Below are 10,085 nucleotides of genomic sequence, written 5' to 3' on the forward strand. Positions count from 1 at the left end.
TCGCCGTCACTGGACACCGACACGACGTAAACGATCTCCTGCTCAGTTTTTGTGATGTCCTCCGATCCATCAAAAAGCAGACCCAGGTCTTTGAGCCTTTATAAAACGCACCTGTTTTATCAGCTATATGTGGATGTGAGCGGCAAATCTTGCACCACATTTCAGTACGCTCATCATTAGCTTCAAGCCACGGCACATCTTGGAGCCACTTTTTTGAAAATGCTCTCTAGTTCGGCTCAGGCTCGCTTGGCTGTTTCTTTTTTGGTGGTGAAAGACCCAAAAATTTGCTTCAAGTCTGTTGTTTTTTTTTTGGGCATTTTTCACCTCGTTCGTTGTGCTTCTGATGAAAGAGTGGATTGGTGGCAGTGTGTACAGGTACGCAAAGGCGCGTCGTGACGCACTTGACGTTCCGCATCCCTGATTTCTGTTGCGCATGTGTAACCCCCGATTACTTAAAGATAGTGTTAGTTTGATATTTAATAAATTGGACCAGACTCTAGATTCTCGAAGGCTACAATAGTGATAATTGATAGGTGTGTGAATGAAATAGCTGGAGGCAGAAATGAGCAACAACAATAACTGTATTAACATGGAAAACAAAACAATTATTTACAAATTCACAGCCGGCATCATATACATAAAATAAATCACAAATCCCAAAAATTAGAAATAATAATCCCAAAGTCCTACTGAGCTCAGTAATATTTTGTTTAAGTCAGTCAATGTTCTTTCCGGTAGTCTTGGGGAAAAAAGTCTTGTCGTGGTGGTAATTAGGTGTGTTACCACGTGATGTTCACTAAGAAGTTGGTGAAGACTGTGGTTCCTTTATCGCAGATGTGGTTCTGGGCTCAGGCTCGCCATCTCCATCAAAGGAGAATCCATTCAGTTTCGGATCTTGGTTTAATGCCAAGACAAAAAACCCAGCCTGCATAACAATCATGAAATTATTGTATGCAGCTAATAAGTCTATTATCAGTTTCCAGTATCATCAGTCGCTATAGCTCTATAGTTTTCAATTATCATAAATACTGCATCTAAATATCACATTTATAACAGTTATTAATTTACATGCATGTTTTCCAAATTGTCATTGTAACACATGAAATGAACTCATGAGCTAACAATAAACACATTTCTCAATATGTCCAATTTCTCAATAACCATGTTTTATGGTTTACATATCAATCACTTCAATAAAGAAATAATTGTATAACAAACATAACTGAGTCAATTCAACATTTCACTTTTAACACATATTACATCAAAATGAGCAGTTATACATTTGTTTGTCAACATAAACCTTGCTTTAGAAAGACCTTAAAACAAGTAAAATCAACTCTTTCACTGTAAACAAGCAGTACATTTCCACTCGCGATTAGCATTAGCTTAACGTTAGCTTAGCGTTAGCCTCACATAAACGTTTTTACGACAGTCCATAGCAAGTGCATGGCGACTCACCAAGACGACGTTCAAGTACGAACACGGTCGATTTGTCACAGACCCTCAGTTCTCACTGGTATCCACACTTAAGATAAAACATTTCCCAATTAACATTTTATTATTGGTCACATTTATATCAACTTCAATAAGTATTTCACTCACCGAACGGCACATTAGCATTAGATATCGTCACGCAACCTTTCAGTTGGGCGTCCAGGCGTAAAAGAACGATATACACAGCTAATCTCGAGATAGCATCTCGAGAAGGCGGGACAACTTGACTTTGACGAATCAGAAAGTCATAATCAGATGAATGACACTCCAAACAGGAAATCAAGTAGACGAGAGATATACACTTCCTCTTAACACAATAAATGTTTTTTCAAAATAAAATGGTGTTTTCTCTACTGGGTTACACCCTCCCCTGTAAAATACCATGCATGTCCCGATGCATGTTTCGCAAATATTGTTCATTTGGATTATTTAGGGAGTCGGTGAAAGCAGAAGTTAAACCGTGAAATAAAGACTTTACAACTGTCACTAGGGGATTCCCTAAATTAGGATAGTCTAATCTCATTGGCGGTCTTCTATCTCTCTCTGATCGCCTCAATGGTTGAGTGGTCACAGGATCATCATAGTCCAGTTTCTTGGATAAGTCAATAGTTTGTTCCTCAACTGAATCCTCAGGAGTACTTGCAGGTGATTTGGATTCCTCAGGTATGTCAGGAGTCAGAGGGGAATTTCCACTTTCAACTTCACTGTTGATAGCATCTGGAACATTTTCCAAAGTTTCATCCCCATCTCCATTTCCGTTATCCAGGTTCTCAGTTCCAATGTTTTCAGGAAAGTTTCTGTCCAATGTTGGTGTTGTATCCAAGGATTTTGTTGCATCTGGGGTTGTCGTATAGTCACGCACAGTGGTAAATCTGGCAATCTCCTGGCATTGGGAATCATCAATCCATGGAATCATAACATCGTTGTCAGGTTGATCAGATTCATCAGCATCAGGAATTTCTGTTGCAGTCGTTAGGCGGGTTTTTGGACGACTAACAGGTGTCGGTTCAGGTCGGTCTGCTGTGGCAACAGGAAGAAAACTGCACGGAAGCAAAAGGTCTCTGTGTAGGGTTCGTAAAGGACCTTGCTTCGACTCTGGTTTGACTGTGTAAACCGGTAAGTTCCCTGCTCGTTTCACAACAACATGAATGTCAGTTTCCCATTTATCTGCAAGCTTATGCTTACCACGCAGTCGCACGTTCCTCACCAAAACCCTGTCCCCGATTTCAAGTTCAGAGACAGAGATTTTACGATCAAATCTGGCCTTGTTTTTATCTGCTACTTTTTGTGCATTTCTTGAAGCTATCTTGTAACTTTCTTCCAGTCGTGTTTTGAGACTTTGAATGTATTGTGAATGGGATATCTTCTGATCTTTGTTCAAGGGTAGTCCAAATGCAAGATCGACTGGCAATCTGGGTTTCCTACCAAACATCAATTCATATGGACTATATCCTGTCACATCATTGCGCGTGCAATTGTATGCGTGCACCAAGGGCATAACATACTCTTTCCAATGGGACTTTTGTTTGTCTTCAAGAGTTCCCAGCATACTGAGTAACGTTCGATTAAATCTTTCAACGGGATTACCCCGTGGATGGTATGGAGTAGTCCGTATCTTCTTTATGCCAGAAATTTCACACAATTCTTTGATAAGTTTTGCCTCAAAATCAGGACCCTGATCACTATGAAGACGTTCAGGTATGCCGTAGTGAACGATAAACTGGTCCCACAAGCACTTGGCGACGGTTTTGGACTTTTGATTTGGTGTGGGCACTGCAAGGGCAAATTTAGTAAAATGATCTGTCATCACAAGAATGTTACTTGTGTTACTGCTGTCCGGCTCTAGACTGAGGAAATCCATGCAAACCAACTCTAACGGTCGCATGGTGGCGATGTTGACCAAAGGAGCTGCTCTCTCAGGAGGACTCTTTCTACGGATACAGCGATCACATGTTTTTATTTTGTGCTCAACATCTGTTGCCATCCGAGGCCAATAGAATCGGCTTCTGATCAGATCAAGGGTTCTGTCAATACCCAAGTGGCCCATATCATTGTGTAAACTCTGAAGTGCAGATGATCTGAGTTCTTCAGGAAGAACAAGTTGATAAGTCACTTGGTCTCCATCTCGTCGTTTTCTGTATAACACGTCGTCATGCAATTCCAATTTATTTAGTTCTCTGAGTAAGAGAGGAAGATCCGGTAATTCCCTCCGGGAGGTTGGAGGGGGTGTTTGACCAAATTCGATCTGCGCAATCACTTGACTGATCGTTGAGTCAGCTCTTTGTCGGTCTTTAATTTCAGAGGTGGACAAAGCAGGAAGTGTTGGCAGACCATGTAATTCTTCGGAACTGTAGGCGTCAGGGATTGCACTTGCTGAGATGGTAAATGTCTCCACAAGTGTGACATCACCGTAGTTATTGGGGTTCTTGGCTTTAATGAGATGGTTCTGACAAATTGCTTGCATAACTTCTGTATCAACAAGCTCTGACATGTCGTTGTCGGCTAAATGACGTTCGACAAACTGGCTCACTCGTTCTTGCTCTTTCCTTGACTGTGCATCATTGACAAGATCTCCATGAGGACGTCGGGAAAGTCCATCAGCATCACAATTCTGTTTGCCTGCTCTATACTGCAGTTTAAAGTTGTAGTTTGACAAAGCAGCAAGCCATCTGTATCCCGTTGCATCTAATTTAGCAGAGGTTAATATATATGTGAGTGGATTACTATCCGTCACCACAGTAAAGTTACCACCATACAAATAATCGTGAAACTTTTCTGTCACTGACCACTTGAGCGCTAAAAACTCTAACTTATGAGCTGGATAGCGTGCTTCACTTCTGGACAACCCTCGACTGGCAAATGCTATGGCCCGAAGCCGACCTTCCTGCTCTTGATAGAGTGCTGCTCCTAAGCCTGTCGTACTGGCGTCGGTATGAAGCAAATAAGGTAGCTTTGGGTCTGCAAAACCTAAGATCGGGGTTGTTGTTAGCTTTTCAATGATGGAATCAAAAGCTCTTTGACAGTCAGGTGTCCATCGGCTGGCAAATGGCAGTTTGGGATCATAATAGGTATGATTTGATTCTTTTTCTTTGGACTTTTTGCTGAATGGTGGGTATCCTCGTGTCAGGTCATTAAGTGGGCGCACTATAGATGAGTATCCCTTTATGAAACGTCTATAGTAGCCAGAAAATCCTAAAAAGGACCTCAACTCTTTGAGGTTTGTGGGTCTTGGCCAGGTTTTTAAGGCCTGAATCTTCTCGGGATCTGTTTCAACACCATTCTCTGAGATTACATGACCAAGGTAACGCACTGTTGTTTGGCAAAATTTGCATTTTTCGGATGATAATTTCAGTCCATACTCTTTCAGACGTTGAAGTACTCGCATGAGACGTCGTTCATGTTCCTCAAGAGTACTTGAAAAGATGATTAAATCATCCAAAAATACAAGTACTTCCTTCAAGTTCATGTCACCAACACAACGTTCCATTAATCGTTGAAAGGTGCTTGGTGCGTTGGTTACACCTTGGGGCATCCGGTTAAATTCCCAGAACCCAAGTGGAGTGACAAATGCGGTTTTCTCTTTGTCTGCTTCTTCAACTTCAATCTGGTAATAACCAGATTTGAGATCAAGGACTGTAAACCATTTGGATCCCGAAAGCGCTGAGAAGGTCTCCTCCAGGTTTGGAAGGGCATATGAGTCCTTAACTGTTTGCAAGTTAAGTTTGCGGAAGTCTATACATAGACGGACGTCATTGTTCCGCTTCCTCACCACGACAATCGGAGAGGAGTAGGGTGACTGTGACTCTCTTATCACACCGGCAGAAAGCAGTTCTTGAAGGTGTTTGCGGACTGCTTCCAGATCTTGGGGGTGAATGGGGCGTGCACGATGCTTAAAGGGAGTTGGATCAAGAAGTTTGATGGAGTGTTTCACTTTACTAGTACACCCAAAATCAAGGTCATGGTGAGCAAATACCTCTGGAATATCAGAGAGTTGTTTGGTTATTCTCTCCTTCCAATTCTGGGGTATTGGGGAATCTCCAAAGTTGAAAGTCAGAGACGCCTCCTTGTTCATGGGTGGCTCTGTCGAATTTGTGACATTATGCTGCGAGACAACACAACGGAACGCTCCAAGCTCTCCGATCACGCAGGTAGATGGAATGGTCACATCTTGGTCTGTCTCGTTGGTGATCACAACAGGAACTTTGTATGGAGCTCGGGAAGAAAGAGTTATCAGACAACTCTTCACACAAAGGCCACCTGGTAGGGAAGATTGAGTTGGATGTTCAATTATAGCGCATGAATCAACTGATGTGCAGTGAACATTAGCAGATCCCTCCAGGACGACACAGCGACCAGCTGGGACAACAGCAGTTGTTTTTCCTGCCAGGGTGACAAACCCAATGTTGCCATCTTTGTGTTGTATGTGTCTGATTTCAAGAGTCTTCAGAAGTGCTCTGAACCCATAAGGAACAGGTAGGTGCTCAATAGTCTTGACGTCTAAATAAATCTCATAAAGAACATTAAGAACATTCATTCCAACTAACAATGGTGTCTGACTATTTGGGTGTATATCCGGAACAACTAGAGCTAACGTTGGTATATCAATCACTGTCCCTAAAATATCTTTTGGAAAGGTAACAGTCATTTCTATGTAACCTAAATAAGGTACAGGCTGTCCTGCAGCGCCCTCTACCTCTAAAAGGTCATAGAGTGGATAAAGGGTTTGTTCTGGAAGGTTCTGTTTGAAAAACGACTCTGTGACTGTGGTCACTTGTGATCCAGAATCAAGAAGACAGTTAACATTAACACCTGAAATGCTAACAGTAGCGGTACATTTTGAACCAACTAGGCCTTTTGGCAAGCTGCATTTTTGCTGCTTAGCCAAAGACTGTTTAAGGTTAGCGTTGTGCTTTTCTTTCGTGGGACGTGATTGTCTGGCAACAGTCTCCATTTGCCCCTCAACAGAGACTATACTTAGTTTAAATGTGCAGTAGTAGCTGACGGGTTTTCAGCTTCCCACTTCCTTTGTTTTTCTTTAAAAAATTTCCGCTTCTCTGCCACTAAAGCGGCATTTGGTTCATTTTCACAGGTTGGCTTTATGTGGCCATCTTCACCACATTGGAAACAATACCACGGTTTAGGTGCTTTCGTTTGAGTATTGTTGGTTTGTCCAATGGGTTCTTTTGTATTCACTTTCAGTTTTAGTTTCTCTTGTTTCGGTTCGGGTACATTCTTTGCATTTCGAGATTTTCTTTTCTGTGTTTTGGCAGTTAGCTTCACCAGCTGACTCTGGATTTCTGCAACTTGGCTTGAAAGTTCTTTTGTAATTGAATTCAGAGTAGCAATGTTGCTATCATTTTCAGTGACGGGTTCGGCTATTTGCACATGAGAAGTCACCTTTTGCTTTGCACTTCCCAGATGCTGTCTCATTCGCATAGTTTTGGTAGCATGTTGATCTTCTTCGGTGCGCAACAAGAACAATAGGTCAGCAAACGTTGGGGGATTTGTTCTCTTTCGTTTTAACTGGAGGTCTATTAAAAGGGAATTATCCCAACAACCTCGACAAAACTGTGTGAGTAGCAGTCTTTCAAAATCATCGCGAGCGGCACCACCCCGTTTTACAGTGAGCGTCAAAGCTCCTTGTAGGCGTTGCAAATATGAGGATGGCTTCTCTCCAGTATCTTGATATGTGTCAAGAAACTTAGCGAATAGTTCTCCTCCATCTTGTACTGTTCCAAATGCTGAATCCAACAACTGGAGGTATTCAGCAGGTGAGCTGTTGAGGTTCAGGTGCTTTATGACATCAGCAGCAGGGGGTAGAAGACTCTCAATGATTTTCCGGGTCTGTTGCTGTTGCGACACTGATGGATCAGTCATAACTAGTTCTACACTAGAGCGCCAAGTATCATAATCTGGCTCATAATTAGGACGAGGATCCTTCCCTGAAAAAGCTCTAAGCTTCTGTGAGAATTGTGGCCCTGAAAAGTCATCTCTTTTTACTATGTGTTCAACTACAACACGTTGAACTTCTGGGGGATTTAAATCTTGTTCTGAAATTGTTGGCTTGCAAAGTGATCGGTTAGTAACGGTCTGCCGTGCACCTCCAATGTTACTCTCAACTACCGAGGGCTGTGGTTCTACTGACAGAGTTACAGGCGGATTGTCAGGTAAATAATTTTGTTCGAATGGTTCTGGAAGATCTCTAATTGAATCGTTTATCTCTGACATCATGTCTTTCAGGACTTCTGCATAGTCTCTACCACTCATCTTGGCAAGGTTTTGAATATCACTAAGATATGCTTTCGTTGTGCTTTTTCCCAATACTTTGTGTATAAACACTCGCAAGAGACTGTATCTTCGAGCTAACCCCGCTGTCCGATACATGTATCAATGGCAAAGGATCAATAGAGTCGACAGCGGCTCCTGAGTTGTATTCCACAATTACGCTACCGCAATACTTGGAATTAACATCATCTACTTTTATGGCTCTTGCAATTGACCCATATTGTTTAAGGAATTCCACCACCTCATCACATTGCTCATCTCCAGCTATTCCAATGACAATCACCGAGTTTGGAATTTTAACAGATTGCTGTTCAATAATATCCATTTGGAAATATATTCGAGCTTGTGTATTACGAGAAAATACTCCTGGCTGGCTCGCCAAAACTTACTGTAACCCCCGATTACTTAAAGATAGTGTTAGTTTGATATTTAATAAATTGGACCAGACTCTAGATTCTCGAAGGCTACAATAGTGATAATTGATAGGTGTGTGAATGAAATAGCTGGAGGCAGAAATGAGCAACAACAATAACTGTATTAACATGGAAAACAAAACAATTATTTACAAATTCACAGCCGGCATCATATACATAAAATAAATCACAAATCCCAAAAATTAGAAATAATAATCCCAAAGTCCTACTGAGCTCAGTAATATTTTGTTTAAGTCAGTCAATGTTCTTTCCGGTAGTCTTGGGGAAAAAAGTCTTGTCGTGGTGGTAATTAGGTGTGTTACCACGTGATGTTCACTAAGAAGTTGGTGAAGACTGTGGTTCCTTTATCGCAGATGTGGTTCTGGGCTCAGGCTCGCCATCTCCATCAAAGGAGAATCCATTCAGTTTCGGATCTTGGTTTAATGCCAAGACAAAAAACCCAGCCTGCATAACAATCATGAAATTATTGTATGCAGCTAATAAGTCTATTATCAGTTTCCAGTATCATCAGTCGCTATAGCTCTATAGTTTTCAATTATCATAAATACTGCATCTAAATATCACATTTATAACAGTTATTAATTTACATGCATGTTTTCCAAATTGTCATTGTAACACATGAAATGAACTCATGAGCTAACAATAAACACATTTCTCAATATGTCCAATTTCTCAATAACCATGTTTTATGGTTTACATATCAATCACTTCAATAAAGAAATAATTGTATAACAAACATAACTGAGTCAATTCAACATTTCACTTTTAACACATATTACATCAAAATGAGCAGTTATACATTTGTTTGTCAACATAAACCTTGCTTTAGAAAGACCTTAAAACAAGTAAAATCAACTCTTTCACTGTAAACAAGCAGTACATTTCCACTCGCGATTAGCATTAGCTTAACGTTAGCTTAGCGTTAGCCTCACATAAACGTTTTTACGACAGTCCATAGCAAGTGCATGGCGACTCACCAAGACGACGTTCAAGTACGAACACGGTCGATTTGTCACAGACCCTCAGTTCTCACTGGTATCCACACTTAAGATAAAACATTTCCCAATTAACATTTTATTATTGGTCACATTTATATCAACTTCAATAAGTATTTCACTCACCGAACGGCACATTAGCATTAGATATCGTCACGCAACCTTTCAGTTGGGCGTCCAGGCGTAAAAGAACGATATACACAGCTAATCTCGAGATAGCATCTCGAGAAGGCGGGACAACTTGACTTTGACGAATCAGAAAGTCATAATCAGATGAATGACACTCCAAACAGGAAATCAAGTAGACGAGAGATATACACTTCCTCTTAACACAATAAATGTTTTTTCAAAATAAAATGGTGTTTTCTCTACTGGGTTACACATGCGTACCTGCGTACCAGTTATGTGCACCCCTGAATATAAACGGAAAGAGCACACAAATAAGGATGGCTCACAAAACAATAAAGAAACTTAAAGTAAATACCACCTCATTGGCCACATTCACTCAAAAGGAATAAAGGTTTACAATTCTTTACACAAACGTGACTTGTCGTCTTGCCTTCTCTTCAGGGTACATTGCCTCTTCTGGCCATTGTGTGCATCTATGCCCATGTCCCTAAACAACAGTTTATACATGTGGAAGAAAAAACAAGTTCCCCCCTTTACTACGATTTTAAACCAAAACACCTGAAAATTATACCTTACTTAACATTTTAAACACAAAATAATGTCTTCATTCAGTGTACTTTTGAACCACATTAAACTATTGTGGTAAATTTCGTTGTTGATGTGCGGTTCTGGCTCAGCTCCCCTCCGGACAGGTCGCCAGGCAAGGTTGGCTTGGTGATGGAAAAAATGTCTGACACACACCGGTGGT

At 41.1% G+C, this 10,085-nt stretch overlaps 1 long non-coding RNA gene across 1 annotated transcript; it reads right to left on the reverse strand.

Annotated features, from left to right (window-relative positions):
* Positions 1-563: 563 nt before the first annotated feature.
* LOC148342271 (uncharacterized) lies at positions 564-5,326 on the reverse strand. Its single transcript, XR_015842156.1, has 2 exons — positions 1,459-5,326; positions 564-925 (listed from the first exon to the last, which is right to left on the reverse strand). It is a non-coding gene; the product is annotated as an uncharacterized LOC148342271 (long non-coding RNA).
* Between the last annotated feature and the right edge of the window lie 4,759 nt (positions 5,327-10,085).

Source organism: Idiotropiscis lumnitzeri, chromosome 2, assembly GCF_059441095.1.
Source record: "Idiotropiscis lumnitzeri isolate Australia: NSW breed Sydney's pygmy pipehorse chromosome 2, RoL_Ilum_1.0, whole genome shotgun sequence".
In the NCBI taxonomy this organism is placed as follows: Eukaryota; Metazoa; Chordata; class Actinopteri; order Syngnathiformes; family Syngnathidae; genus Idiotropiscis; species Idiotropiscis lumnitzeri.